The sequence below is a fragment of the Macrobrachium nipponense genome, chromosome 9, assembly GCF_015104395.2.
Source record: "Macrobrachium nipponense isolate FS-2020 chromosome 9, ASM1510439v2, whole genome shotgun sequence".
NCBI lineage: Eukaryota > Metazoa > Arthropoda > Malacostraca > Decapoda > Palaemonidae > Macrobrachium > Macrobrachium nipponense.
The window spans coordinates 57841108-57868607 of record NC_061110.1 but is presented as its reverse complement, the minus strand read 5'-3'; the positions used below and the strand labels follow the sequence as shown (position 1 = coordinate 57868607).

Here is a 27500-nt window from a genome sequence, read left to right as displayed (position 1 = left end):
GGGATATGTATATGCACATCGTGGTCGAAACAAAAGAGCAGTTCGCTAAATGCTTGCGGAGGGGGAAAAGTGAGAGCAAAATGTGGCAATGAACGTGTTAAGGTGAGCCTACTCCTCCGTGTCACGATGCTCAACCAAGGAAACACAATAAAGTGCGCACTAGACAACATAAGCCAGAGAAAGTTCAGTATCTTCCATCACAACACTAACTTGTAAATTTACATCACAGATCACTTAACAAAGCGCGTCAAAGTGTCTTACCTCACTTTCACCGAGTCCCTGCATCGTACACAATACGACTTGTTCCATGAATAGCGCAAATAACATGAAAGTTTCTCGTAAAGAGGAAATAAAATTTGCATGTAGTACAATGACGTCTAAATGAAGGAAGGCGAAGGAACCTCTCAAGATTACTTTTAAACCTGATATTCAGGAAGATGACAAATGACAAGTTCTAGCGATTAATAAACACTGCAACCTACCGTAACCTCTTATAAGAATTACACAGGAGGGCATTTGGCTGTACTTTTAATTCGCATTTTCAGATATTAATGCGTCTTGGATAGAGTGTAACAACTGCTGCATTAAGCGTATTGAGATGCTCCCAGATTATCTTCATTTATCCATGAAGTAAACTAGCGCTTCAATGTTCTTGATAGTCGACTCGCCACAAGTTCATGGCTTGATAGTCTTATCAGCCGAGTGCTTCATTGGTGTGGAAGAAAGTGTAAGAAGTCCGAAGTTTATTCTTTTTATTTTCCGTTACGGAATATGGATGCGGCCTATCTTGTATTAAAACTTTCGTGTCATACTCTGATATCCTAACTACTACCATCTACACACGTCTGTGAGGTTGTTACAGAATACATTCATATAATGTATATTTGTATTTGCTTGGCACTAAGGTTCACAATCATTCCTCCTAGTATGAACTTCATAAATAAAATCTGCCTATTTCATGCCGGCCATTGCGATTTCCTTGTGAACTTAAAACATTTTTTTCAAGCTCTCTTTAAACTGTAGCATTATCAATAACTTGACAGACAGAATACAATGACAGTGGGGATTCATGTACAACGGAAACCTTTTTCTGTACGGTTCTCGTAGGGAGGAAATGGTAGCGGTCTTTGTTACAGTGCGCAATGTGAGCCTAAATCATGCAAAAAGTGGCACTAACAAAACTCCGCCTGGAACGGCCTCTTTTGTCACTAATGTGCGATGCCACGTGGAAGGAAAGGACTGAAATGGTCACTCAAACCTTTACGAGACTTCATCTGAATTTCGGTTACGAAACAGTTAAGGAACAGCTGTTTTGGAGAAATGGATATCATAGTTTTTAATGCATCGCTAGTTCAGGTAGTCACTCAATCATTTTGTAGCGTGGAAAGTGCATAATTAATTGTTAACCTGGAGCGTGTTTGTTGAATTTTGATGCAGACATTTTCAGAGATTTTCTTGAGAAGTTTGCACGGAATCAGTTCCATCAAAAGATGAATTCTACGCTCTCACGGCTGCTTGTGGCAAAGTTCGCCTATAAGTCCGTCATTTCGGTAATTTACTCATATATAAAATATCTATTCTGGGAAACTTGGTCTTTGCAAAATGTGCGGTTTTTGGCAGATTATGCTAATCACTTGCTTACCAGGCTGTTCACAAAATTTACATTCACATTTTGATTTTTTAACAGCCATTCGATGTGAATCTAACGAGGGCATTTTTATCATAATGCTGGCCTGGAGAAACAATTATTTTTATATTTAAAAATATTTTTAAATATATTTGTTCTCATACTAAACTATGGATTTGTTTCTCCATTTCAAGACTCATGCTACTAAGAGTATTTTTTAATGTGTTGGATCTCTGAAGGCGCTATTTTAACTTCTAATAATGTTAATTTTTAAATTGTATCCAAGTTTTCTGAATGTTCCAGTGACTGCACTGTTGGTTAATCTTGTATGAATCCAGCACTGTTCAAGAGCAGCCATTTATTGTTTTTCCATCCTTAATAACATTCATTAATGACGGGCAAGTGTAAACCGTTACCCCTGTCTTGTTGTCTTTCTCTAGTACTACTACCAAGTCAATCTTGGAGAGCACATCTTACATTTCAACATTTTATGTATTTGTATGCGTACCTACTGGAGCAGCAGGAGGTGTTATCGTTTTATTGGCGAGCGCTTCCACGCAGAACAATTATTTTTGGAATTTGGGAGTTGGCATCATCGTCGGCTTATGTGTCCTGTCTCACTGAAGTTGTCACAGTTCAGATATTCTATCATTTCATATTATGATCGTTCAGAGTTCAGATATTCTTTCGTTTTCATATTATGATCGTTCACAGTTCAGATATTCTTTCATTTTCATATTATGATCGTTCACAGTTCAGATATTCTTTCGTTTTCATATTATGATCGTACATTCATAAAATACACCTTCTGCTGCACTCTGCACCATACATCATAAAGGGTAAACGCTAGGACACTGTTCTTCGTTTATAATGATAAGACAGGGAAAACGTTACATGTTGAAATCGATGATATGCACAGTGCTGCACACCTTCGACTAACTATCTGTCATTTGTCCTGCGATGCAAACCTCAAGAGACTGGCGTTCTTTGTCGATAACGAAATAATAAGGTCAAAATTCTGATGCCGGCATTTCAGTGTGTGAAAAGACAGTCATGTTACATATATCCAATAAAAGGCTACAATAATACATAAAAAAAACAATCCTTACAGCCAATCTAGTGAGGGTGAAGATGGAGCCAACTGGGTATAAACTGCACATATTCAGTTAGTTAATTAATATACAACCTCAAAGGTGCAGATATTTAAGATCTGGATTCCCTCAAGTGTTGGACACTTTTTTTTCTTTTTATCAAAAACCAGAGATAACTAAAAGAAAAGATTAAGATATGGAAAAACTATTGTATCAAGGTAAACTGTAACTTTTTGTATTAAGGATCAAAACAACCAAAAATATCACACAAACATTTACATACAATAGAAGAATAACTAAATGAACAGTTAAGATAAGATAGAGGCCAACGCAAATATACCACACACACACACACACACACACACATATATATTATATATATATTATATATATATTATATATATATATATATATATGTGTGTGTGTGTGTGTGTGTGTGTGTGTGTGTGTGTGTGTGTGTGTGCGCGCATACGAGAATATAAAGATGAAAACCACAAACACACGTAGGATACTTGGTCTAGTGATACATAAACATGTTAACAAGACTAGTTTCGACTCAATTCTAAATTTGTTATGATTCACGTGGCTCATGACGCATCAGCAGTGTGTCATGTGCGAATCGGTGCGCGTCACTTCTTTAACACGTTTCCTTCGCTTCCTCTCTTTGGCCTCCTCTCACACTCCCTCTCAAAATGGACACAGCAGAACTGAATTAAAATCACTGTAGGTCTGTGATTCATGTTTACATTTGTCAAATCCAAATCTGAACTGCCTTCTTCATGACAAGACTGTCGCCAAAATGAGCCACTCAACTACTCGACTTCCCTACCGAATCCCTCCGAAGGTGCTGCTGTCAACAAGCAATAAACAATCTGTAGCAAGTGCATCCACGCCAATTTCTTGTCTTTTTGCGCATAACTGCACAGAGAGCACATTATATATGAAAGGAAAATAGTTATCAATTCTGACATAGAACGACAAAAAGGGTTAAAGGGACGAGTGTTGAATGCCATTCTAGATAGTTATACTGAAGAATCGCCAAAGTTTGTATCTTCAATGACTGACTCCACTGTAACCTGTGGTAAAACCTCTCACGAATTCCGTTGATTCTGCAAATCACATCTCTCATCACACCACAATTGACTTTTTACGTGGTTAGGGAGGCTACTTGTAGGTTAAAACCGGATTTTAAGTAAGATGCAGTTTTATGCCATTCTTAAAAATAAGCTTAGAATTATGGCCGCTGACTCAAAATTCCCGACTTCTTCGTGTCACGCTAAACCAGTGGCCCCCGTAGGGAGGTAGGGCCGTCAGTGGTCCTCATGCGGTGCACTGTAGGTATTACTTAAGGTTCTTTTCCTCCTGTTACGCCTTTCAAATCTTCTACTGTCAATTTCCATTTCAGCGCTGAATGACTTCATAGGTCCCAGTGCTTGGCCTTTGGCTTAAATTCTATATCTAACACAACCAGTGGTTCTCAATCTTTTAATTAAGTGACGGCGGCACCTAACTACTGTCATCATCATTACCGTAGCGCCCCTTCCTCACCATCCCACCATCATATAGCATGAATATATACGTATATTTTAATTTACTGAGTAGACACACTGATGATTATATGAAGACTTCTGTAAACTTTTTTTTCTTTGTTTTTACAAATGTTCATTGAGATGATCTGGCTAAGACAAAACTCATGACAATCTTGCGGCACCCCAAGGCACTCGCTGTGTCTGTGGCACCTGGGGCACCCCCTTTGAGAACCACTGCGGCGGCTGAACTGTTGCTTTCAGTACGAACAGGAAGAAGTCAGCTCTCACGACTGCCTTGTTAGTTTTATTCTAACTTGTTCAACGTCCATTCGATGACTGACTGAAACTGAAATTTGCAGTACTGCGAAATGACTTTCATTTTGAAAAAGATCTGAACGAATATTGTAAAAAGAACTTCGGAAGGGTCTTGTATCGGGTGGCCAATAACACCGAGTTCGAATGCATGACATTCCATCCATTAGAAATGTCAGGTATTCGTTACAAAATAGTCTTTTATTAAACCTTATTATATCTATATTACAGGCATTTTCCCCCGTGAACTAGTCACTCTTAATAATGCATTCCGTTGCACTTCTCGCTTTCAGAAAAGACAGCAAACAAAAGTTGTCCTCCAAATGAAATAGGGGACCTGACATAGGAGATGCTGACCCATGGCGGTGATCAATGCATGGAAATTCATTATTCAATCATACATCGTCGGAAGGGAAAAGGGAAGGGGGTGCACGACTGGTTTTGACTCGGGAGGGAGCGCGAGGTCTGGGGAGGAAAGCGGGGTGAGGGGGGGGGGGGGATTCTCATCCTTTGCTCCCAATCGATAGATGTGATGTCACCACGTGTCGGCTGATCCCACCACTGACCTATACTTACTATTACCTTCCTTGAGGAGTCGGAGCTCACTTTTAAAACTACATCGAGTCTTACTTTGGGTTATGGCCAACACCACAGTGCACACAAAATTGAATGGTGGAGTACGAGCAGGACTAAACTCAAAATAATCAGATACTACATAAACGAAGTGAAATATTCAAAACAGCGAAGCACTCGAGATATGACGTCTACGACAACTACAAAAGGCCTTGGAAGTCCCTTCACAAATTCATACCAACAGGCAAACTCGACTTCATGAAATACGGCGCCTGTTTCCATCAGTGAGAATCTCCCGCCCCTCGCCCAATTAATTCATCCAGATTTGCCGAAAATAAGGCGAGCCGAAAACAATAGGTGAAGACACGCCCTTCCCGGGAACAGACCCTCAATCTGGCTTTGAGCCAAAGTTTTTGGTTGCAGGGAAAGCCCAAACAAGAAGCAGCGGAAAACGCCAGGGGGACTCAATGGGACCATTCAGTCCCCCTTTCTAAATGAGTGACTTAACGTTTTGTAGTCCGAATGAGACACAGCTGAGACACCGAACCGGAGGTCATCTTCAATTTATTGTCCACCCTTGACTGAATGGGCGGTATTTGCATGATCGCAAAACGGAAACACCTCCAGTCACCATAAACGACGGGGGTCGTCACTGACAACCTTCGTGGACATTTCTTCAACGCATTTTTCACAAGGAATTTCCAGGAGCTATATTTTAAGAAATCAAGGTCAACACAAAATTCACTTGTTACATATTATTCGCCAACAAGCACAAAGGCCCTCGAAGTCTTCCACAAGGCAGCTCATCACCCAATGGCAAAGGTCGAGGTCCGAAAGGCATTTCTGGGGAAGTTTGAGGCTACATATGAGGAGTGGGGAATGCAGGATAAAACGAACAATTTTGAGATAAACTCAAAACGGTTCACGACAGAACTGAATGGTACTATATGAAAAACTGACCAGTGCATTGTATAATAAACAAACACATTATTACAAATGACTCACAAACAGTTCTTTCAAAAAGAAAAATACCTTCCGTCAAGTATTTTAGGTTGTGGGGGGTTGGGGGGTGGTTGGTACGGATCCACGTCAGCTGAACACAATTTTTGCGTCGCCAGTCAACGAAATTTTCAGAAGGATACAGACTCAATTACCGCGAACACAGAGCTGCCATTGTCCATGATGACACACACAAACACAAACACACACACACACACACACAATGGATCAACAGAGAAAACCAAGATTTGATAGCGTCAAGTAAACAAATGAAGTTTTATGTCAGGCACCCAAAAAACTGTTCTCACAATAGCACGAGGCAACACACTTATTTCAGACAAATTCCATCTCATTTGCTTTCCGGACCAAAAGAGGGTAGAGTGTTAGGACCGACAACGCCATGATTACTGGCCAAGTGTCTCCAAGATTGGCCAAGAATGACCCGGCCAGACAAATGGACATGAAAACAGCTCCTTACTCGCGATTATATTCCCGGAAAACCCCTCGATATTCTTCTATCTCACGTTTCGGCTTCAACGCAGATCGTTCCGGATCTTTTTTTTTTCCCCTCTCAAAGAAAACAAAACTCTTGTATAAGAAAATACCTTGTATAGTATGCTAGCAGAACACACCAAAGACATAATTCTGATCTTAAAAGACACGAATGATTTGCACGCTGCAACTTGAAGGACGTGCTGCCTTTATGTAAGAGTCGAAAGTGCAACCCTATGACCCGGTTTATGTCAATAATAATAATAAGAGTGGCCTTAATGTTGGCTCAGTGATCCCCAAGAGGTCTGATTCACATTTCCCGGTTTCCGACGATTCCTCAGGGCCAGAAAAGGATCATGCATATTACATATCTCATAAGACACGTTTGATCGCGGAAGAGACATAAAACATAATTCCGTGGACATATTTTTGCCAAAATCTATATAAAATTTCCTCCTGTTGCTGTAATGAGACGAAATCTCACGGGAAACAACGCTTGGAACGAGGGCATGGCCGGAAGCAGAGAGAAAACGGGACTGCTTTACTATGTCTGCTTTCAGGTTCTGGCTTTTTCATCCTTAATTACAGTGCATATAGTAATAATAATAATAATAATAATAATAATAATAATAATAATAATATAATCGGAGCTACTAGAGAGGACGAACAAAACAACCCAAGACGAAATTCTTTCCTCAAGACCTCAGTTACAACCTTGGACAAACGTGTAGCAGAGATGCAAGGACATATAACAATACCATTTTTTTTTTGTTTACTTTCTCTTGTAAAGGATATTTAGGATTTTGTTATGATCCAGTGCTGCCAGTTATTCTGTCATAGCGTGTTCCCGCTCAAGGACAATACTCTAACACTTAAAAAGTCAAATAAATGACATCCAGTGTTAAATACTGAGAGGTGTCAGCAAATTTCGTAGTAAAGGAAAGAGAATATTTCAAAAATAAAAAAAATAAACTTTCATTCTTCTACAGGCGTCACATCTGATTTGCAATATTTTTGTAGAAAAGGGATAAAACAGCCCCTAACGAAAGTGCCCTTACATTTTTATGAACGTGCTACCCAAATGAAAAAATCGTCAAAAATCTCTGGAAAGCAAGGAAGCGTAATTTGCGAATTTCTTGAGGAACATCACAAGAAAAAGTGGAAGAAGAACTATGAGACACCAGGACACACTGGTGGAAAGTGGGCGCTGTTGAATTTGCTCAGAGTCTGAAAAATTTGTCTGCTTGCTGCTAACAAGCATGGCCCATAAATGGACGGCCAACGCCAAACAGAGAAACCTGCAGTTTTCCAGGGCACAGTCTGGAAAGCCCTACGTACATGCAGCAGTGGTCCTCTTTGCGCCTTGACACCATTTGAAGCAGCGCCAGAAAAACGACGGATCTGTTACTTGCGTCTCTGATCTAAGGTTGAAAGGAAGTGGCGGCTGACCAACGCATCCTCCCTCCCAACAGCATTAGAATAAATTTTGTGCTTCTATCTGGAAGCTGGGTTATCGAAACTGATACCATTAGTCCCTTAGGCGGCAATGGCCATATAACCAGAGTTCTCAAACCGTGTTCTTTTGCCATGGCCTTTCACAGCCTGTTGTAGTTGCCATGCTCAAAGGTAAAAGTAAACTATTCTCTCTTTTCCCTACATATGTTTCTTGCATACTTTTGATTTTTTACTTTACTTAATATAACATGTTCAGAATGACTTCTGCTCATTTTCATTACAGAAACATGTTACTATTTGTACACTACTCAATATATAAAGGAATTATTATCTTAAATTTCTCCCTAGCTTTAGATGTGGTGGACTTTCTATTCTGCTGGAGGTTGTCATGCAAGTTCGCAGCCTTTTGGCGCTGTCCATGAAAATGTAGGGTCACTACCAGACATCATGATGATGACAAGAACTTCAAGAGATGATTGGGTGAAGGCTTCATTTGAATTTTGTTCAGGTTATTCATGATAACGTCTCACGTCCAATGACAATCACTTTATACTTTAATTTACCTGTCGTGTCAAATGTCCAAATGCTAACTAAGCATTTTCTTGAAAGGAAAAAATTCAGAAGTATTTTACATCTTTTGTTTCCTTTGGCTAAAACTAAAGGATTGTTTAACGAACGTTCAGATACTGGAGGATGTTTCTTATTTCTTTCCAATTATTAAACGCGATGTCGCGACGACAAACTAGTCTAATATTCTTTAGACACTGATGATGCTCACCATCAGAAAGAGCTTTTTGTCTCACAGCTCAACTTTGAGAGAGAGAGAGAGAGAGAGAGAGAGAGAGAGAGAGAGAGAGAGAGAGAGAGAGAGAGAGAGAGAGAGAGAGCGAAACTTAAACCGAGAGAAACGTTAATTGAAAGCTCGTCTTTTTAATGGAATCTTATTCAGTTTTATTCTTTCGTGTGTGTATGTACGTCAGTGATCATGTTAGTTATTGAATGATTATATATATATATATATATATATATATATATATATATATATATATATATATATATATATATGTATGTGTGTGTGTGTGTGTGTGTACACACACACACACGCACACACACACACACACACACACACACACACACATATATATATATTATATAATATATATATATATATATATATATATATATATATATATATATATATATAGGTCAGGTCCCACTGAAATTTAATTTTCAAAGTAATAAGAGGGTTACTGTAACTAGGAATTAGAAGGAAGAAAAGTGTCAGCCATCAAACTAACTTCAATGACGATCAAAGATGCTCTGAACCAAAGGCAAACAGTGTCAGGGGAGGGTTGGGAGTTTCTCCAAAGAAAAATCTACACGACGGTCGCCGCTGCATTCACATTTCAACAAGTGAACCTTGGTTGAATTTCCCGTGTGGAAAACTCCCGAATTAGCGGCTACATACACCTAATCTAGAGACCTTTCGTTTGCAGTGCCTGGAACTCCTTACACTCAAGCTGCGCCAGTCACCTATCGTTTGCAGGCACTATGTAGCCTCTTGGCACTGGAGCGCGACTTCTTCCCTCAGAGGGTGTGAATCTAGAAGGTATTCAACTTCAATCATGTATTACAATAGTTATGATACTTGGGTCTGGTTCATACCCTCCACCTGCCCTCGTCGTTAAGGATGATGAAGGAGCTGAAGTCCCGACGGCCTTTGGCCTTTCTAGTCGGTCATCAGTTCCAGTAGGGGGAAGACTCCTCCGTCTGACCTAACTTCGATAATCGTTAGACAATATGAGGTGCCCCCATAAGATGCTTCATTTCTCTTTTAAGGCATGTATGTATACAATTTAGAAAAGGGATGAGGTTGCTAGCCCATGCACGGGATCCAACTCTTCAATAGATGGTTGTAGAACTTCAGTGCCGGAATCCGAATCCGACGTGACCTTCCCGGTGACCAGATTCTTGTTGCTCAATTTCGCGGATAGAAGACGCGTCGTGTGGCAAACGTTTCCCCGCCGTTGGTCAATTCCCATTACACGAAGAATCCACAACTGACTGCATGATCCTTCAAAAGCGATGCAACAGGTGGCTGTTATCTAACATACTAACGAGTAACCTTTACGCCGGTCTAGTCAAAGTTTTACTCCTAAAGGACAAGATAAAAGTGTTACGTAAAACGTCTCCTCGATACATAATTGACTTCTTGAAGCAGGACCGCCCGACAATGATTGTCTAGACACTACACGAGTCGCGTAATATTATACTACACCACACGAAGCATTTCACGTCCATTTTCACCAGCGACCGGAGTGGGTCAACAGCCAATGAAATGAACATCCGGCGAACTTCCGTGCTGCCCAAACCCCATTCGAAGTTGATCGATAAAACGATCCTCGACAGCACCAACGCTTCTTCTTCACTGCTACTCTACTCTGCTCCGCCCCCTCCCCCCCCCCCCACCACCCCCCACCCCCCCACCCCCGCCGCCTCGCGCTTCTTTTCTTCAGCAAAGTCAGAAAACACAGACTTCAAGAAAAGAGGCCTGTTCAGACATTGGTACTGTCGTCCGCGCTGTCCCAGACTGGAATCCAAAATTCAGGATGTTACAGACGGCCAAGAGAATAAGGAAAAGAGCTGCGATGCAGATATCAGTATGTTCAATGGTCAGAATCTCATCCCGTCACCGATGCTTCTCAGGCTTATCGTTTCCTTAGGACTACTCAACCTGTTCCCCAGACTTGATCCAATTCCCACAAAAAACGAAGCCACACTGCAAACTTACAGAGTGCCACAAGAAGCGGAGGCAGATATCTCCACGATTACTTCTTTCACGATATTTTTCTTCCTTTTTCATTTTATTTATACTAAAAAACTGAGAGAAACGTTTTCCATTCCTTCTTTAACATCAGTTTTTAAAAAATAAATGAGTTTTTCTTCGCATTCATTTTTCCCACATCTTATCACGAAAAAGAATTCCAGGTCTCTCTCTCTCCTCTCTCAATATATCATCTCAAGCGAAAGATGAGATAAGACACGCCCGGCATGACATCGCATAAGGTCAAATTTCCCTTCCATGCCATTATCGAGACCATGAAATTTCCATCGCGGAGGGACATTTCGCCCCCCTCCCCCCGCCTCCTCCAAATCATCCCCTTGAAACTGGGCGCCGTAAAATCGACTTCATCTAAAATGAAACCATTTCGTTCCTCATACTTACGTTTACAACAAACACGCGCTGCTACTTCTGGATAATCCGTTTCGTTTATCATTTCTTCACAGCAATATACCCTACTTCTTATGAAGGGCATATCACCATCAATGCAACTTCCAAATCCAAGAGTTTCGCTGAAAATTATTTACCCACCAAAGATACCTGTTCTTTTTGCATACTTACCCAGGATTACACGATATATATATATATATATAATATATATTATATATATATATAATATATATAGTATATATATATATAATTATATAATCATATAAACTGGTCTATTATCAATTAAGAAATAAAGTACTGTAGGTCTTCGAGGAATTGGAAACTAGCAATCTGTGTGTGTGTGTGTGTGTGTGTGAGAGAGAGAGAGATACTGAACGTCGCAGTACATCATCAGAATTACCGCATCCACTCATTATTCCATTGCTCTAGCATAAAGGGACAAGACGTTAGCCATTCAGGCGGTTACTCTAAAAGTTTCTTCTGCAAACGTAGTAAATCCTCCCGTGAAATTTCCATCATTTGCACGACGCACTCAATAGCGAGAGCAAAGACAACAGCTTCAAAATCCGACTTTGCTGCAGGACAGGCGAACATTCACTCCGCACGGTACGGAGGATAGCGCGACTGTGGGAGGCATCGTTGCCAATTTAACGGAGCATTCCACATAGGCCGATGCCTTTACAAACTGTTTCCATGAATTCTAGCTGTCATAGTAATGCAATAATAATACAATCGCTCTAATATTATGTGTGTATATAATATATAGAGCTATTATATATATATATATCTATATATATATATATATAATATACTATATATAATATATATATATATATATTATATTATAAATAGATATTTCCTCGGTTTTGAGTAAGTCTTATCCCGAGTTTGGAGAGTAAACACACAACAATTGGCAACAGTGGCTGGGAGGTCAGTCTTGTAACAGAATAACGATTCCACTCCGTTTAATTATTTCCTACGGCAATTTTCAAAGTGGACTTTGCTGGATCCCATTTTATTTCTTAGGGAAAACCGAAATATTCCGTTAACCCCACAAGATTAATTTTCTAATTAACAGCAGCCCAGGCTGTCTCAGTCCAGCGATATTGGGAAATTCATTCACACGAGGACGGGATGTGATAAGTAACAGATGATGTTTTCATCACGTTTACAAGACCTACTGCCCAGTTTTTACGTACACAGACGTCAGTCAATTATTAAACGCAAATATAAAATGCACACAGCCACACCCCCACGCGCATACATACACAAGTAATTACATACATACATGTATTATCATATGATACAAATAATATTGTTGTTGGGTAGAGTCGCGTCAACAGTCCCCACGGAAGGCTGACTCACTGAAGCATGAAGTAGACACGAGTAGATGAACGCCAACAAACATTTCCCTATCTACAAGCCTCAGAGACGAGATAGGAGGGATTGCCGACTGTCTTTAGGCTTACTGTGACAGCAATTTCGGGTCACATTTATGATGAGACAAGAGATATTTATAGCACTTTAATAAGAACAGCTAAGAGAGGAGGGGGTGGAAGGGAGAGCACCCGAACAGTGAGAGAAGCCAGTGCACGAACCCTGGCATTCCAGGACAAACTCCCGACGATGACACAGACTATGGGCGCAGCAATGGCTACACTCCAGTGTTCTTTCAACTTCAATATATTGTCTTAAGGTAGCCTCACATCAATGTCGACAAGCTATCAAATAAAGTCACTTACTATTAAATTACTTTAGCCTTCTATACAACGCATCGTGGTTTCCACTCAAATCGTTGGTAATACATGACCATCATCACGATATCGGTTCTCTCCAATCTTCGAATAATATTTGCAACGGGAGCTCACACGGAAGGAACTCACTGCTAAGTAATCGGCGTCTTCTTCAATCCTAGGCTAAGCGCAAAACAATACTCTGCTGCAATTAAATCTTAACCTTTGCCATTACACCGAAACTTTGGGGGAAGTTCTGCCTACGGGTGACCTTTTCGGATTTCATAAAGGGAAAGGGAGATCTGACAGGATTCATTTTCTCTCCCCAACCCCCTAACCCCCACCCCTCTCTCTGGTTCCACATGTCCACGTCTACATATTTATTTGTGGGAGGAGATGATCCCTAAATGGCAGACGAGTCTCTCTCCCCAGACAATCACGCTTCACACTTCTGTGGGACCCTGAGAGGAAGAGGGAACTATACCATTCTTGACGCTCGACGGGTGTGCAAGTAACCCAATGCTTTGGGCATTAAGTACGATGGTACAGTTGTAACAGAAGAAAATAGAATATAGGATTTAGGACACAGGCCAAGCGCTGGGACATATGAAATCATTCAGCGCTGGAACAGAAATTGACAGTAAAACGTTTGAAAGGTATAACAGGAGGAAAACCTCGCAGTGTACTTTGAATCAATTGTTAGAAGAAGGTGGAAAAGAAGATGGAAGAAAGAGAATAGGAATGAAAGTACAGCAAAAAAATAATAAATAATAAAAATAATAAAAGGGGTTGTAACTAGGGGCCGAAGGGTCGCTGCAAAGAATCCTAAGTAATGCTTACAGTGCACCCCATGAGATGCACTCGCGGCGCTACCCCTGTCAATCCCGGGATATATATGGTCAAGAAATAAAAAGAATAAAAACAAACATTTTTCGGGAGATTATTAGATTACGGTTCGGTGCAGCAGATTACAGGCAGAGAACAGCACTTTGATCGGTGCAAGGAAAGGAGAGGAATGGCTGGAGGTCCAAGTGTTCATTATTTAGTGAGAGCAAAAGTTAAGATAGAGATGGAGAGGAAGGGGAGATGTGGCTGCTGTAAATGAGGAGTGCAGTACAGAAGGTGATGAGAAAATGAATTAATATGGGCTACAGTTAAGCCACAAGTTGCAATGATTACATGAAAAGTTGTCCACTTTCCTGAACATCGTAAGACCTAATATTCCTGACAAGTAATTATTTAAGACATTACAATTCCACTGCAATTCAATAATGTCCAATTTTCCAATGTCTAAGAATCGCTACGTAGTCGTCTAAGTGAAATGTATGATATATATATTTTTTTTATAAACAAACGCACGCACGGATACATAAAACCACCTTCCTAGCAAGGAAGCTCCAAATGGTGTTGTCTTTCTGGTCTTTAGTAGAAATGAAGTTAAGGACGAAGTTGCTGGCCCCATGTCCTGTTCAGTTCCTCAGATGTTTAAGGGGCTTATGAACTGACTGTCTCTGGTAGTTCCTGATCTACCATCCAAGTAATGGCCAGACCAGTTGTATAGCAAACATGGTATATATATATATATATATATATATATATATATATATATATATATATATACTATATATCATATATACACATATATATATATACATATATATATATATATATATATATATATATATATATATAATATATATATAATCTTATATATATATATATATATATATATATATATATATATATATATACACTAAACATATACATTTTTTCCTCAAGGAACGCTGAATGGTGTTGATCTTCCTCTTCTTAACTAACTAGTCTCTTCTCTACGAACGAGGGGCTAGTCCCATGCTCTTCTCCCCTTAGGCTGCTCCCCATAGCAGCCAAGTAACTACCAGATCCTTTGCTGACTGCTGGGGTACAGACGTAGGGGTTCCATGCGTTTTAATAAACTTTATCCAAACTAGTCTGCATTATCTGACAATCGTAAAATTCTTCCCGTTGAGGAGGCTAGCATTTGAACTACTATGTAAAAAAAAAAAGTGAGGGGTGGTTGAATGAAATATATACCGATGACATGGATAATGGTGACCCCTTTCTTCCCACTGAGCAGAATTTTCCAACGAGAGGAGGAATAGCACTGGGATCCCCAACCCCAGCACTTGGAGTTATTTATGCCAACATGTAAATGGCCACCATGAAAGGGAAGACTTCAGCAGCTGCCCAAAGCCAAGAATCTGTGCCAGATATATGGATGACATCATTGCCACCAAAGGTGCACATGAAGTAGAAAAGCTAGCAGACACCCTAAAAGCTAACTCAGTCCTCAGCCTAACAATCGAGGACAGCAAAAAGACGACCTTTCCATTCTTTGACGTCCCCATCAAGAGAAAGTAAACTGTGTATCTCATCACTCTACACAAAACGTCCAAATGTGGGCTGTTTCCTTAATGTACGGGAAGAATGCTGAGACTCATCAAAAGGCACCTCCGTCAGAAGGGCTCCTCTCACTACAGTATCTGGGAAGCCGTCTATACAGAACTGGAACAAATGAGGTAGATGTTGACAAGCAATGGATACTCCATCAACTTGATATGAAAGTATGAGGACGAAAATAGATAAGTTCCACCCTGAACACCGAACGCTGGAGAAAGTGAAAGGAAAATGACGACAATTTACCACAAAAATGTGCAGATGCCCCTGGGAAGACCATTACTATCTGCATAGCACTGAAGGCAACCTATGAAAGAGTAGTGCAATCATCAGCTGCCTCAACCTGGTTGCTGACCTTAACAATGAAGAACTGTGCCACCCTGCCCCGAAGAAAACGAAGGAATTGAGGACTACTGTGGTTCACAAATCTAAATGCTTGGAAGAGGAAAAGGCACGCAAGCCTCTCAATACGAGCTACATTAAGCACATGGCCCTAAGGACGTAATCTAAGCCCCTCGCAAAATCGGTATCGTTCATCAACATATGATAATCACTTTACTTAAACTTTTTGCTTTAATCTTCAAGTCTTAATTAATTGCACTAGCGTTTGTTTAAATGATAACACTAGCCCTTATGACAGTTATGAGAGACGGGCTAAAATAGCTGTCATTTCAAGATAACAAATGGAAGAATATAGCAATAAGCCTAATCTTCTCCACAGTTTCAGCCCTGAAGATGAGGAGAAATGCAAGAAATAAGAGAAACGTCTTTAAGTACAGAGGCCTATAAGAAATGAATCTACATCAGCATTTTCTCCCAAAACTATGAAAACACAAGATTTCAGTGTCAGGTAGAACAGGAGGAGCAGATCCTTCCCTCCCACAAATGTCCCTCTGCATACCTAACCGGTTTCCTCTTATGGTTCGTTGTGATCGGCTATCAAATGTAAATGCAAAGGAAACGAATTAAAGGGTTATTAGTTGTCTGGTCAGTGGACATAATTGCGACATTCAAAAATACTTGTCTGTTTACCGAGTGACATCACATCCAACGGAAGGATGGCGTTAAAGGGTACTACAGGAAAGGCCTCATGTGACATCATAATTCTACTATATGAGCGCGCTCGCTTTCCCTGCAGTTCGATGTGACGTCATTCCACCGGAAGACTACAAACTTTAGCCACAGTTAGTCCGGAATGCCACACTACTGTGAAAGATTCAATTAATTTTTTTCAATCATTGCTAGGAAAACATGAAATCCTTGTGAAAGAATAAAGAAGATAGCAAAGAAACAAGCAAAAACACTCATTAAAGATTACAGTAATTTGCAAGAGTATTGTAACGACTACAATGTAAAACTCGCCTTTTGAGAAATGCGAAAAATACACGTGGAAACTGTGTCAGCAGCAAGCTTGAGCTGAGCAATGCGATATCCTTAGACTGAATTCAAGGCTTTGCATAAGCATCTGATCATCGCCAAGCCATCTATGACTCACAAGAGAGAAGAGAAAAGGAGAGACGAGAAGAGAAGAGAAGAGAAGAGAGGATACGTGGAAAGAGCAGCCACTGACTCATCCATCACACACTGACTGCCGCGTCACCACCAGCTAAACGTAGACTTGCTGATAACGACGACTGTCACGTTCCACATGACATCACTCTTATTTTCATCCATACTTCTATGAACCTGACGTTACACCTATTTGTGCGAAAACAATAAACCACGGCTGACCGATTCATGCTGTTAATGAGCAACACATCACCAACTGTCAGCGACAACTGAGTTAACAGGTACAGAAATACACCAAAAATAGCGACGTTACAGTTTTTACAGTAAAAAGTAAAAGACGCCGATAAACAAATACAAACATTCGTTGTGGGAGGCGTCTGCTTAATACATTAGTGTGACGAGTTCAGAAACAGCGCTTGATCACACTGCCATTATTCCAAACTAATGTGAGTCTCGCGTCCTATAATACTGACCGAACCATCTCGAATTAGGTTGACCGATTACTTCACATGCGTTAACCTATTAACTAATAGGTATCATCGCATTTCTCGCTCTATTCAGTCTTCTTAAGACTGGACATAATCAGTAAACAGTTCATCTCAGTGGCTTCAACTTCTTTATTTTCATTCCCATTCAACATCCACACTTCACTACCATAAAGGAGGGTTGTGTCAACAATCCCATCCTACATTAAAGTCATTTTCTCTGAAACAATTCGTTGCCTTGCTGGCGAATATAGGTGCAAGCAAGGAATACACACACACACACACACACACACACACACACACACACACACACATATATATATATATATATATATATATATATATATATATATATATATATATATATAATTTTCACAGAATATTTTCCTTGCTTGCTTTCGCAAATTCCTACGATATGATGATATCTAATATTTTGTTACGGTACGAATTCAACTGTATATTTCAAGAAGACAAAAGGAGCATTGGCATAAAAAGATCAAACATGAATGTTACGACTAAATGTCCGATCGTCATATAACCAGGTTGTAGTAACTTTGATACGACGAAGATACAATGATTAAACGCAGCAGAACAAAAATGTGTTCGTTCGTTCACGAGAATACTTGGCTACGCTGTAAAAAAAAAATTTCTTTAGGTGTTGACAAATCTTGGATAAAAATAAAAACATTATGAGAAAGTTCATCAAAATCACTAACGTTTCATTCGACCTGATGTGAAAGTTTCCATGCAGCTGTTAGTTACTACATTAATATAGTTATACTGATTCTATCCGGAAAAACATAAATCCCCATTATAACCAACTTTCAGGCGACGATAGGTTTGGCCCTCAATACGTGAGACCCTACCTATACACAAGTGCCTGCACTCACACATGTAGGGAAAAACGGAATGCGTAACTAACGTCAAAATGGTAAGATGATATGTCCGTCCGAAAACCCCCCACTTTTCATCCATTCATCATGGCGATGGTCTTTATTTGTCAGTCATGTTTGTCCCCCCCCGGCCGTGCACTGAATAATGCCAATCAGTTGGAATAAACTTTCAAGCCTCGTTGATGACAGGTTCCAATGAACAGCCCAGGTGATGGGGAAATTCTCTCCTACAGGTCATGACTCTGGAGATTACATATGGTAGGTTTCGGAGGTATTAAGCATATAATGTTCTGCACATAGTTTATGTTTTATCCCCCACACCCCCTTCCCCAACCCGCGTTAGTTAAGGGTTTCCAGTGGCCGTTCCGTCGAGTGAAGAAAAGATCATCATATGTACATAATATAATTTCAAAGCAATGATAATAATTGTGTCCCAGACTTTTCCTTGTTAAAGTATCACATTTATCTTGAAATCAGTCCACAAATGAATAACGTGAACTCAGTGTCTGTATGTTTCAGGTACCCTTTTAGCATTCAATTATAATAATATGGCTCTCCATTAAACAGAATTCCAAAAGAAATGAAGTTATTACATAATAGTTTCCGCAGAATCGGACTAAATTGCTTTTCAGCTCTTTCATCGTTGGAGCCTCTCCTCGAGGGCTGACTTCGTCACTTCTTTTCCGAGAAGACTCACTGCCCCTCAACACTAACTCGGCCATTAAGCCGGAAATGTATTACTTCAACTTCACGAGTTGGTCTAACGTCATGTTCTCAATACATTTCCTCTGCAAAATTATTCGAATAGTACCGTAGGAGGAAATTATATAAGAGAGAGAGAGAGAGAGGCAGGCGTATATGTATGTACAATAACTTGATAGTATTGAAAAAGGAAACCTTATTGAATTCTCCAAACAGCTCTTCCTAAAAAAAACAAAAGACTACGCTTCGGCCATGGAAAGTGGTATTGGTTTCGATTTGGTCTAAATTCACCCAAATAAAGAACTGTAATGAAGCTACCTCACAAACATGTCAACAAATTCAAACTTGCTTCTCATACCTAAATGACTGAAATTCTTTATATGTCGTATTACACGAAAAAAATATATTAAATCCGCAATATTCTCACCCGATTCGAGATTTTGGGTGAGTTTCATTTAAAAATAAAAATCCAAAGTATTCATTTCGAAAAAGTTGAGTTCTATATAGCGAAGACTACACTGATAACCTAATAACAACGTTTTAATGGGACAGGTTCTTTGTGATCTTCCATAAGGATAGATAGAGGTAGAGCAACGAAGTCTCAACATTCAGGAAGCGAGATACAACTCAGATGGTGTGTGTGTGTGTGTGTGTGTGTGTGTGTGTGTGTGTGTGTGAGAGAGAGAGAGAGAGAGAGAGAGGAGGAATCATCCAAGATTCTCATAATGAGATGCAACACCGGAACATTTTAGCGTCGCCTACTATCCACAAGCAAATAAAACCAGCACCGCGTCGTGCAAATTATACAGCCTAATTGTTACTCTAGTTAACGAATTCCATGTTCAAAGCACTAAGTACTTCAAATCATTCCTGCCGGACCACATATACAGCATTTCTGAGAAGAAAAACAATCAGCGGAAACACTGAGTGTGTCGCCGCTCACGGATGTTCGCGCGCGAGTACACACACACACACATTCCCCTTCTTGCATTCCTTTTCTTTAGCTTTTGCCTTTGGCCTGGCAGAAACAGCTGAACCGTTGGCTGTGAGAGCACATACGCATATTCACCATATTCACCGCTGTTCCAAAACCTTTACCAATTCTTGGAGTCTTCAAGTGCACACGCTGCGGAGAGGCCAGCTTCATTTAACCACTATATCAGAATAGAATTCGGAAATTTGGTAAACAGAAAAAAGGCATGATTAATTATATATATATATATATATATATATATATATATATATATATATATATATAGGTGTGTACGTAGTACGTATATATAAAGTTGCTTTCGCAAAACCAGTCAGTTGGGGGAAGCGAAACCTCGAAGTCAAATCACGGTGGGCGCGTGGTCGGTCACTTTGGCATACCTAGAATGTTTTTCCAAGTGGCTACGTGGAATAGTTATATACTAATACTACTACAAGATGGTGTGGGGAAGGGAGGCGGTGGGAGAGATCCTTTTCAAGCCACCTAAAGGACCGGTAGCCAGGATGGGGGAGGGCTTAGGTAAGGGGTTTAGGCTATATGTGCTGGGAATGAAGTCGGGGAGAGAAAGGGAGGGAGGGATGGGGGGGGGTTATGAAGCATGTTAAAAGATGAGTCATTCGAAGGCTTATTGACGCAAGTGCAAAGCGTCCTACGGTGGAAGGAGGCAAGGGCATCACGAAGGGCAGGTACTGAGGACCGAAAAGGGCGGTTGAGGGGCTGGAGGCAGCATCGGGGGGCGAGAGATGCTTTACACGCGGTGGGGTGCCACGCCTGGAATGAGACAGGTTCTGGGGATGAGGGAGGGAGGCGGGAGGGAAATGTTAGGGAGGTAGGGAGAGGGATGGTCTTGGAAGAGGGCTCAGGATTCGCGAATTCCAGGATGGACTCGCATATTAGCTACCTATCGTGTTGACTTTTGAGTTTGATTTTCTGGGGTCTTCGACGTGGCCTTCCCTTATCATTTATAGAAAGAAGTTCGGGACAAGGGATCAGATAACAGACAGAAATTCCAACATGAGAGAGAGAGAGAGAGAGAGAGAGAGAGAGAGAGAGAGAGAGAGAGATCTGGACGAAAATGTTTACAAACAAAAATATGAGTTTAGTTTTGTGGGATTTCAGATCGAATCTTCGCCATCGAAAAGTACGACACGTCAGCTTCATTCACCATGACCCAGAAGATGATTTATTTGAACATGTCCCACGTCTCAGGTGTGACTTGAGCAATGGCACTGCACTAGGATCATTCCACGCAGTTTGTTTTCGATACGACTTTGCAAAGGAAACGCTGAAACGCACCGAGCGAGATTCAAAGCGAACGGGAAGAGTTCTGGCACGCCAAGAGACTTCACCACACTTCTTCAAGCACCACACAAAACACAATCAATCGACTGCATAGACTTGACCCCACTCCCGTCTCGCCGTATACGACAGGACAGAGCGTGGCATCAGTGACCTTTCACACGAGATCTTAATTGAATGCCAAAACGCAAACACATTCCTCAATGAAGCACCTCACTTTTCATTCCATCAATGCCACAGGCGATCTTGTGTGGTGCCTTCCTCTTTGAGCGATGTTTTCTTACCCTTTTGCACTGAAGGAATCCGCCGAGCACCTTCAACTAGCAGAAAACAAACGGGGAGAGACGCAGGCTAAAAGAGCCAGAGAGAGAAACACAAACACAAACGTTACGACGTTAGGCGGGCGAGGAGCGAGGCTCGACCACACCTTCACCGCAGGACTGTCGGTCACAAACTGAAGTCGGACTCAGTCTGACAGTCACTCCGAGTCTCAGACTCAACTCTCCCAGGATTCTTTTTCTCACACAAACTCTCTCTCTCTCTCTCCAACCCACACGCACCTCAGGCACCGCCACAACCCAAGGGACACTCACGCCGAGGGATTCCACTGGAACCCGCCTCCTGCCCCCTAACCCCCCCCCCACCTACCTCTCTCTCTCTCTCTCTCTCTCTCTTTAACGGTTAATAAATAAGTACATGTTCATGAACATAGAGCCCCTATGAATTTGTCAATGAAGCACTCTTTGAGGGATTATTTCATATAATAACACATGAACAGGAAAAAAACACTATATTTTAAAGAAGGAGATAGAGATTTAAAATCGGAAACCGGTCAACTTTTACATTATTTTACAAGAGTGACGTTGGTTCTTTTTGGTATGCATGCATGTATTTAAGGGTATGAGTATTTACAATATATATGTAATATGTATGTGCGTGTGTGTCTGTGTGTGTTCATAACATTCTAGAATAAAAGCTATGACCTTCAGAGCTTTATGATTCGTCAATTGCGCTTTTATTTATGCCTGTTTAAGCATTTTTATCTTGCTACTTTATATAGATAATGAAACGCAAAATTTTCAAAGAAAGTTCATATGATTCGTGTTCTCATACAACACTGCTCTGTTTACAAATACAAGTCACCATAGGTTAAGTATCTCTCAGCGAATTGCTTGATTTACTGCCAAATCCCGTATCACTCCACATGGAGGGGCTCTCGACTCACAAATCTACAGCTACTGTTGCAATCCTATCTCTGCCAAACAAAGACTCAAGAGATGATAAAGCAGGACCGTCATATTTCTGGTGATAGAAATTCAATTCTCGAAATAATGTGGTTCCGATCCCACAATAAGCTGTAGGTCCCGTTGCTAGGTGACCAATTGGTTCCTAGCCACGTAAAAATATCTAATCCTTCGGGCCAGCCCTAGGAGAGCTGTAAATCAGCTCAGTGGTCTGGTGAAACTAAGATATACTTTAATCTCCGACAGAAGAGAGTAGCTCATCAGTAGGTACAACTACATCACAAATTTTGGTGGGTCTGACTCAAACATCTTGGTCACTGTCATTCTGTCCATTCGGGATGAAATAGGATAATCCACTTTGGACTGGTCAGTCAAGCTCCTCATAAAAATCTTTCTCCCTCTCTCTCTCTTTCTTTGAATAATTTACTTCAAAACGCGTTGAATAAACACAATTACAACAAATTCGGACTAAACTACACAAGCTTCAAAGGTCATCAAACTCTGCACTACGAGTGCCAGAGGATCAGGATGATCAACTTTTAAAGCGGTAGAAGCAAATAGCGTAGTATTTATAGTTTAATTGAATCGATATAAGTAAAAAAAAATAGGCACAATTAGATTTAGAGGGAACAGCCACCTACAGAAGCTTGCACCATAAGCATATATTCGCAAAATGTCCACAAATGACTGGTCCAGAAGCCACGGGTCAGCCGAGCGCGGCTCCCACAGCCACACGAGAGTTTTCAGCCTCTGTTGCATAACCTGCTTTCTGGTGGGAGCGTTCTCATTGGCATTTCCAGCTTTTTCTCGTTACTCCATCAATTCCAAAACATGTATAAAAAGAGATGCACAGGTTCCTTCACATCAACAGCCCCAGAAGGATTTATTTCCAGTAAGTAGTAAAACCTACAATGAATTTAACTTCCTTCACGATTCTTTTGAGCTACAGCCTATTCTGAACAATGTTTTCCCTCCTACACAGGGTCTTTTTGTTCTACTAGTCAATGGAATCGGATGATGTGGAATGAACTGTTCTGAAGACCCACGACTTTAGCATTATTGCTTCCGAGCATCACTGATCCCTCCTGCATTCTCGGTTCAGACCTCGACGCGACCTTGTGTTTTCCGTCCCCGGTGTTCCAGGGATTCGTCCAGGTCTTGTGCTGGTGATGCTTGACCAAAGGAGGAGTCTCTCTTTTCTTCACCACAAGCCCCTGAGCAGGGTTTCGCTTTCTTACACCTCTACACACACAACATAAACACACACGCGAGCATAACGGTGGGAGAATGAGAGTTTTTGGAGAATATGAGGAGAATAATTGTAAGATCCCTTTGGATTTTACGTTTACTGTGCACTTAGTTGAAAATACTTCCTTCAAAAAGTATACATTTGTATTTCATCAAATATATCCTTATAGAACTCCCGTATCTCGTTTAAGGAACATTTTCACTGACACAAACTTGTTAAAATATATCGTCCGAGGACGGTGCTAACCTTCTGTTCCAAAATATCAGTAAAGGAGTTTCTCTCTCCACTTTGCTCAATTTTTTAAACAAACAAAAATCGGAATGCGTCTGTATTCAAATATAAATGATCTTTCCAAATATATGAGAGTTTATAATGCAAAATATAAAGATGCATTACGCGAAATGTAAACAAAATGAAGGGTAACTTCGTTTATGAAAGAGTAATAATTACAAGGCCCCTAAGCACATATGCATCTAATATATATATATATATATATATTATATATTAAAGTATATATTATATATATATATATATTGTACATAATTCATACACACACACCCCCCATATATATTATATATATTATATTATATATATATATATATATATATATATATTGTACATTAATTCATACACACACACATGATCTATATTATATATATATATATATTAATATAATATATCTATATATATATATATATATTCATACACACCATATATAATATATATATATATATATATATATATATAAACAATATTATATTAAAATTAATAATATATATAATATATATATATATAATATATTATAATATAAATATAATATTATATATCATATATTAATATATATATATATTATATATTATATATAGTATATATATACCCACACAATACATACATACACATACACACACGAACTAGCCCATTTCAGATATCTACGTAAAAATGACCGAATTACACATCAAAATATGATGCAAAAATCTTGTAACCTTGAGTGTTCCTGCAGGAAAAAGCGCGACTAACAAGATCCGTTCCAGGGAGAGCAGAGATACAGGAAAAGGTCGAGACCATCAGCCCCACGATTTCCCAAAGCATCGGTGGCTCGTACACTGGTCCGGATTTTTCCGAAGATCACTATTTTAATGACAGCGACCACTTGGACAGACTTCTGAATTTGTTTTGGAAGACGGTTGCGCCGCATCGAAGTTCCATTTGAATCGGCCTTTTATGGGCACTATTTCGAAAACTCTTCCTCCGGAGGAGGAGGAGGAGGAGGAGGAGAGCTCATGATCATAACTCTGGCTCCTCAACTGACTCCGAGAGGCCCTGACCTCCCGCCCGCCGCCCTCCACCCTCAGCTGCAAAGGCCTCGATCACTGCTAAAAAGGCCGCCCCAGTCTAGAGCTCGACTGTTCCCCTTGAAATGGCCGAGACATCACGAGGATGCTGGACATGATGACTAAATAACCAAGATAGTCAATGCCACGTGTGCCGTTTCGGTCGCACGATTTTCCGAAAGGACCTTTTCACAGGACTCCACAAGTGAACGTCGGGCGTCTCAAAAGATGCTGATAAAACGTCAGCACTTTTCTGTGGTCTCCAGCAGATTCATTTTATTTTTGTAAATGATGCGTTCTACTAATGCACTTGGACCAGCAAAGAACCGGTTCATTCAAGAAGTGAAGTTTATGAGACTCCATTATGAAAAGATCAAATACAAGAACAACACACGCCACAACACACACCACACACATATATATATATATATATATATATATATATATATATATATATGTGTGTGTGTGTGTGTGTGTGTGTGTGTGTGTGTGTGTGTGTGTGTGTGTACACATAAATATAATGATATATACATATATATATAATATTAGATATAAATAAACACAAACATACATACGGAGAGAGAGAGAGAGAGAGAGAGAGAGAGAGAGAGAGAGAGAGAGAGAGAGAGAGCTCTGAAGGGAGCGGGGCATGCATTAGTATTACCAAACTCGGCTCCAGCAAAAACATATCCAGGACCCAAATCCTTTTGTCCCCCCGGTCTCTGGGACAAACAGTAAAAGAACTTGAAATGGCGAGGACGAAATGGGAGAGGGACAGTTTTCTGAAGGAAACAACGCCATTGTATGAGATCCACTCCCACACGGTGGACAACTTCTCAACGACATGAGACTGACAAGTACTAAATAAACACAAGGAGATAGAGGTAGATGTAACAGGAACTCAAAAAGATAGCTGGACATGACAGAACTCGCAAGCAAGCAATGCAAAAGCTCATAACGAAAGAAAAAATGCTGATTTCCATATGCAAGAAGGACAATGTCAAACGTGACCTGGGTAAGGATGCAATTCCATCTCGACCAAGCATGCAAAAGCCGGAAGATATAAAGTGATCCATTTCTGCCAGGGACAACCCCACCGTTATTTCGGGGAGACGGCGTCAGGAAAATGGGTCAATCCACAACGTCGGGTATCGCACTACGAATGACTGTAAAAGGGACTGGAGCTGTATTGTAAGGAGAACAACATCATCCGTCTACGCCTTTTTTCCTCTCATTTTAAGGTTTTGTTTGTTTGTATGGTGTTTTTACGTTGCACGGAACCAACCAGTGGTTATTCAGCAACGGGACCAACGACTTTACGTGACTTCCGAACCACGTCGAGAGTGAACTTCTATCGCCAGAAATACACCTCTCTCACCCCCTCAGTGGAATGCCCGGGAATTGAACTCGCGGCCACCGAGGTGGCAAGCCAAGGCCATACCAATCACGCCACTGAGGTGCTACCTCATTTTAAGGTGGCATAGTAACAGAGAAGACATAATATACGCACGTGAACAGAGAGAGAGAGAGAGAGAGAGAGAGAGAGAGAGAGAGAGAGAGAGAGAGAGAGAGAGAGAGAGAGAGAGAGAGAGAGAGAGAGAGATCAAATGCTTTATATGTCGTAGAATGAATAACTTCTAACTGAAGAACTCAACTACAAAAATGGAACTTCTGTATATAGTCGTTTTTTTATTTCATTCCTCAACAAAGGACATAAGTTTAGCCTGTGTTGAGGAATAGGTATTGAACATAAGCCTATAAGGAAGAGACGCCTTGTAACTTGGTATTCAATAAGTAGAGATTGTTACACACGAGAAAGCGTTTTTGTGCCGGTCGCTGTCTAACCAGCATTTCTGAAGTCGAGTAGCTACGGCCTCCGGTCGCACAAAAGCAGATGGAAGGGCACAAGGCTGATGCAAGAGAAATGATGCATCAGTGGCTGAGGTAAAGGTGACGCTTAAAACCGGTAAGTTCTGTGACATTCATTCTCACGGCAGTTCAGGTAAAGAGTAATAAAGACGAAGATACATCCATCCCGAAAGATAATGAACAGCGTGTTATTTATAAGGCGTTAATGAACGCAGATATGAAATAGTTTACGTTCAAGAGAAGAAGCTAAGCTCACTTCACTTTACTTATAGGAGAGACTAAGATAAAACAATAAACCACACTAACATGAAAATACACGGAAAGGATCAGGGATCCCTCAGGCTTTTGGTAACCCGGAGTCCCTCTTCCCTCACCCACCGGATCCCTCCCCAAAAAGGAACGTTGCTGGGTGATGTCATCGCCAAACATGGGACGGCACGGCCAGCCCT

At 40.5% G+C, this 27500-nt stretch overlaps 1 protein-coding gene across 8 annotated transcripts in view; it reads right to left on the bottom strand.

The window, feature by feature from the left end:
* The window catches only part of LOC135217861 (1-phosphatidylinositol 4,5-bisphosphate phosphodiesterase delta-4-like), a 329361-nt gene that overhangs the window by 202533 nt on the left and 99328 nt on the right, over positions 1 to 27500 (bottom strand). Inside the window, exon 1 of one of the 8 annotated variants that reach the window (XM_064253880.1) lies at positions 21643 to 21811. The exons of the other annotated variants lie outside the window; for them this stretch is intronic. The gene's annotated coding sequence lies outside the window, so the exon portion shown is untranslated. Of the gene's footprint in view, positions 1 to 21642; positions 21812 to 27500 lie in introns of those variants that run through there. 8 annotated transcript variants of the gene reach the window in all.